Here is a 5,853-nt window from a genome sequence, read left to right as displayed (position 1 = left end):
ACAATAAGCCATTAAAATGGACACTAAAAGATAGTAAACTAATGATGTGGAATGGATTCTAGCTATTTCCAAATAGACCCGAATTGGCGGATAGCTGAACTGGAAAGTTGGTCTATCTAAGGGTATGCTAGTAGTTTAGATCTAACGAATTTAATATTGTTTACAAACGTGATGAAGAACAACCTCCTCTATTTTATTGCATAAGAAACAAGAGCCTAAAAACCCATATTATGTTAATATCACAATATACTTTTCGCATATGCAATATATAAATAGCATTTTATATTATATGCAGTTCTTGGTCCAATTTTTTAATAATTATAGTGATAACATACATGTTAAAATATCACGCAAACCTACTTAGGATAGATAAGCTAGGCTTTATACAACATGGGGATTCTTTCTCTGAAAAGTGAGAAACTTGGTCCCAATATTACTCTTCAAGTCGATTGGCAAGGTTATGAACAAATTGCTTCTTGGACTCTGATTGTGAAGCAAGAAATGATGAGTCACGAATGAAATCACCAACATGACACTTCAACATATAAATATTAAATTTTAACACCCGAGGAAATGGAACAAAGAAAATTTCTTTGGTGGCGTTCCTTTGATATGAAAATTTTATAAAAAGTGAAAAGCATAAATGTTCTCGTAACAGTTGTGGCCACTGGGATTATTGCCAAGAGGAAGTCATCATTTTTAATGTATTCTGCTTCACTATCACTTTCAAGATCAGGTCTTGTATAACCAGCTATCCCTTTTAGTATACAATTATGAATCTTCAATATTAGAAAATAACAATAAACCAAGTAGTACTTCGTGTGAGGTACCAGAATACAGTGGTATCCTACAAGTTACAAGAGTAACTTCTCTTGGTTGTAAATCATTGAATATCCTTTCAAAAGTAGGATTAAAATAGATACTATCTGATACATAAATATGCCTTCATCATCTATTGCATTATTTGACCTATAAAAATCATTCAAAATACAACATTCTTACAATGGGAACAAGGATAAATGCAATCTTGAAACGATGAAGGTTACCGGGTTTCAAGGCCACCCCAGGTGGGGAGCTAATGAATAATTGTCATTATCCAGATGGGATGGCAAGCCATATAGGTAGGATCTGCAAACCTTAGTAAAGAGGCTTTTAGATGACAAGGATGAACAGGGCATTTACATCTTTTGCATGGAACGTGGTTGAACTGTTAGGCTGCATTTCTTACATGAGGCATGACAGACTTGCCAATAAATTGTAACAATGTGACTACAAAAATACATAGAGAGAGAAGATTATTTTTTTTTTTTTTTGACAATATGGGTAGAGAACCGACTTTTAAAGTAGATATGATATTGATTTTTGGGTAACATATCTTTTGTGAAATTGGACAAGAAACAACTGCTAACTTTGCTAACCTTAAGAAACAGAATTAAAAGTGTTAGTATCTGATTCTTATTTTTTTCTGTTACTAAGGAGGATTGGGACGTTTGTTGGAAATTTATCAGTCTCTTAAAGGGCACACCTTGATTCATCTGTATTGTGATTGCAACATAACGGAGTACTCACCATAAGAACAAGCGGCTTTTGCACGGGTGTAAGATTTCAGTAAACTTTTGAAGTCTTACACATCACGGGTTCGATCTGCTTCTTTATCACGTCATCATCAAGGTTATTTGCCTAATCTCTGCTATTGGAATTTGGCTTTTGAGGAGATGTAATTATCGGTGTTGCATTGCAGTTTCTGAAACCCTAGCAACCAGAATTGAGCTTTGTTTTCAGTTTTAGTAGATTTTGTTCTTGCACTCTTCAATAGTTTCTCTGCCAGTGATCATAAGCTTTTCTATGGTCGGACGGACAATAAAACAAAATTTTGACCATTTCAGATTCTTATTATATCTATAGACTTTGGATGATTATGAATCTTCAAAAATAAAGATTTATCTTGTAATGGTTTCTTATGGCTCGAGAAAATTATGAATCACCAGTGATAGAAGAAATATGGATGTATGATTATGCTTAGGCATCTTAAATTGTATAAAATAGGCGAGATGGTCCGGTTGGATCATAACTGATTAAGAGAGAAGCCTTTAATTGTTGACCTACAAGTTACAAATCAAATAAAATTGAGAATCGGGTTTGGAGAAATCGTTAAGTTCTCCTGTTCTTGCACTCAAATTAAAACATACCGAAATACATATCAGGGTTATTCCAATCCAAATATCAAAAGATGAACTGAATAAGAGAAAAAAATTGGGGTTTTGAGATTTACATACCTTGGGTGACAGGCGTAAAAGTTTCGTATTCTTCGGTGTGTCCCTCATTTCATACAGCTGCAATTTTGAGTGATTTTTGTTTGTTATTGAAAGCAAGAGGCACGACGATGATGATGACAATCACTGCAATTTTGATTTCCACAGCATTACACCGATAAATATAAAATATAAGTCCACCGGCCACCTTAAAATTTCATCTGAATTTTAGGGTTTGTGTGACACCTCAATGATCTTATAAAAAAATTAAAACTAAAAAATCAAGTAAAAATTACAACACAATAAATCAAGAGAAAAGAGAAAACATACCAAGAACTCTATCGAAATAAATTTTCATTTGTGTTGAGTTCAACAAAACTATTTGAAAAAGAAGATGCAGTACACATTAAGTCAAACTGTAAGCATTCTAACGGGTGTAGCCTAGCATACAATTCAAATTACCATAGCTCCAATAAGCGATACAAGAGTCCAGAGCCTCGCATATAATGGTCTATCAGTGTACTTGAGCCTTTCAATATCGTACGTTCCCCCAGATCCATCAGGTCCAGGTCCATACTCAGGAAACTTTTACACCAGGCTGCACCTGCACCTGATAGTTTGTAATAGTGATACAATAATTTAGACCCAAAAAATATAACTTCTAAGAAACAAAACAAATGGGAAGGAAAAGTAGACGATTGTAGTAGTGAACAAACTACACCACAAACACAGCAATTAAAATGAAAAAGTGATAACTTACAGGATTCATTTGTTTCAAGGAACTAATGCCATAACTTGCAGGGTGGATTCCCTGGATAGTTAGCTTCAACATTCCCATAATTTGTGCTATAGCCAGTGTATCAACACTCAAGAATTCCATTATGATGCAAAGATAGAACCATCAATGGGCACCCAGGCGAAGATTTTGAAGAAAAAAAAATGCAATAAAATTCAAGATCGGGAGAGGCATCCACGGACGGGCTTTGATAAATATAGAAATAAGTTATGTAAACATGTATAATACATAAATGCAATAAAATTCAAGATCGGGAGAGGCATCCATGGGCACCCAGGCGAAGATTTTGAAGAAAAAAAAAACCCTAAAACAAAGACGATGAACTAATTCTTGTAGGAATCTTGGTAAATCAATTTGGGGTGATGTTAACAAAGGAAGATGTGAAGGTGTCGTTGGAAGCAAGGTTTGGTTGGATAAAACCATATGGGGAAAGAGGATGCATTGTCAACTATCAAAATTTAACCAGAAGAAGAGTTGGGGCACCGATGAAGGCATGAAAGAGAGTGGGCGATGGAAGAGAATAGATTGCGAGAAAAAAAAGAGGATTTCACTTGTGGCAATACGATCTCAGAAGAACGAATTTCAAAAAACGGGGAGGGGGAAAGGAATAGACAAGAAGGGGATCGAAGACAAAGAAAGAAAGGAGCATGGAACAGGCGTATGGATTGTCGTGTTGATTCGAAGCATCGTTTTTTGGAAGCGGCGATAAACATTAAAATGTCATTGAGACGATTGTTGGAGAGTTGGGAAGAGACGTAAAGAAAGGGTAGAAGACCGAAGAGGCAAAAGAGAGAAACGGTGGTCGGAAACAAGTGTCTATGAGCGAAGTAACGCGGAGGAGGAGATTAAACGGTGAAAGATCATGTATGTCAACGTGCATCGTTTAGAAAGAAAATGACGTGGCGACCATTGAACCATGTAAATTTGATTTTTGAGACACGAGAGAAATAGGGTTTATATATATATATATATATATATATATATATATATATATATATATATATATATATATATATACTAGGGAAATCTAAAGGCCGTGCTAAGCACGACCCACGAGTGGCGTAAGGTTTTAGTTCAAGAGTATCGAAAAAAAAATTCAGTGAAAGTAAATTGCTATTACGGATAAGAAAATTGAAATGCATTGCCATCAGGTAAAAACTAAAGTACATTGTGTATAATTTTTTTTTTGTTGGAAATACAATGATGTAATATTAATAAATGACATGTCAAAGGGTTGTTTCCAAATTGAATAGTCTAACAAAAAAGGAAATGTAACAAATGCAGTTTATCATCATAAAATTAGAGAAAAATATAGTGTAGCATAATCATCACTACAAATATTAATCAACAAGGCCATATTTAACAATAAGCTAAAACCAACATACAAATGAAGGAGCTTTACCTTTAAATCTTTAATCCAACATCATTAAGCATCATTAATCAGTAGTTTCTCTAGTGCATCTCGTGATCACAACAAATTTTATTCAATGCCCCTAACATGGTATTCCAAAATCAATTGATTTCTATTCCACTTTTATGGTTACATGTAATTACAATAAATATATTCACAAATAAGTCCCTTTTAAATTATTTCTTATTAAAAAAAACATAATCCAATCTTAAATGTTAGGTAAAACTAAAACTCTAACAAAACAAATTATTCAACATATTAAAAAAACACAAACCTTTTTTTATTAAAGCATTTATCTGTATTATAATTTAAAATAGTCTAGCCTAAGAAAAATGTACCAAAAAACTTGGCATATAACAATTTTCGATTTGGAATGCCCCAAAACAGAGCAATATTCTTTTTTATACGCTGTATAATAACAATCTTTGTAAGTAATAGCATAATGCAGATCATTACCTCTATAGCCACAGAAAGGTGGTCCCACCTTATAGTTTGTCACCTTGTAACTTCGTCTATAATAAGTAATAACTCAAAAAGAATATGAACTAAAGGTGTTAACAAATGATCTTGTCAGTTTTGTAGATGAAGTCATCAAGTATCCTACTCTCAAGACTTAAATTTACTCGAATAAATTTACTTTTGTATTATTTTTTAAACAGAGTATGTGATTGCAATTTATTTTCTATAACATAATTTATATGTACTAAGTCGACAGAGAACATTGAACAATTTCTACAATCTGGATGTACTTCTCGTTCTTCGGTCATCGTTTTTGGCTTTTTGCTTGTATATTACTGCAGATGTTGGAAAAGAACATAAACCATCGGAAAATGTATTTTCAATTTTGGCAGGACAATAAAGATAAGTTTTCTTACGTCTCTTCACATCAAAGTTCATATTCTCATATCTTATTGGATCATAAAGTTGTATCTACGCGATTATACTAAATATAAAAACATGCATATATCAAACAGTACACATCACAAAACACTTTGCAGTGCATAAGAGCTGATCTTGCAACTAAAAAACTAAAATCGTCACTCTTGCAAAGTCTATAACACAAAAAGCAACTTGAAACCTCATAACCTAAGTAGGCTATGAGATTCAGTTGACTATCAGAAACCAATCCGTGTTTGTTGGGTATCATAATGAAGTAAAAAAACCATCTTTTAAATTATCACAATTATAAGAAGATTGGGCAACCATAGCTTATGTAACTTCATCAAAAACAGTGAGCATCAAAATATTAAGGCTTACAGATACAATCAAACCGACTATTCTCAACATTAAACCAATCAATTGGTATGAAAAAATACTCCCGAGATAATAGTTCAACGAAAGCCAGAACTTAACAAAATCGCATATTGTTTGTTGGTGCAAATATCCAAAAATCA

At 33.4% G+C, this 5,853-nt stretch overlaps 1 long non-coding RNA gene across 5 annotated transcripts; it reads right to left on the bottom strand.

Moving 5' to 3' along the window:
- Positions 1–654: 654 nt before the first annotated feature.
- Positions 655–3,928, bottom strand: LOC145133951 (uncharacterized). 5 transcript variants are annotated; one of them, XR_013718839.1, is made up of 4 exons: positions 3,013–3,928; positions 2,715–2,862; positions 1,570–2,399; positions 655–1,269 (listed from the first exon to the last, which is right to left on the bottom strand). It is a non-coding gene; the product is annotated as an uncharacterized LOC145133951 (long non-coding RNA). The 5 variants fall into 5 exon arrangements; XR_013718836.1 differs by adding an exon at positions 2,583–2,630 and having other exon boundaries at positions 655–2,399; positions 3,013–3,927; XR_013718838.1 differs by having other exon boundaries at positions 655–2,102; positions 2,277–2,399; positions 3,013–3,927.
- Between the last annotated feature and the right edge of the window lie 1,925 nt (positions 3,929–5,853).

Source organism: Lactuca virosa, chromosome 8 (assembly GCF_052849685.1).
Source record: "Lactuca virosa cultivar CGN04683 chromosome 8, Lactuca_virosa_CGN04683_v6, whole genome shotgun sequence".
NCBI classification, from domain to species: domain Eukaryota; kingdom Viridiplantae; phylum Streptophyta; class Magnoliopsida; order Asterales; family Asteraceae; genus Lactuca; species Lactuca virosa.
The sequence above is the reverse complement of the archived record's forward strand: the minus strand, read 5'-3'. Positions and strand labels throughout refer to the sequence as shown.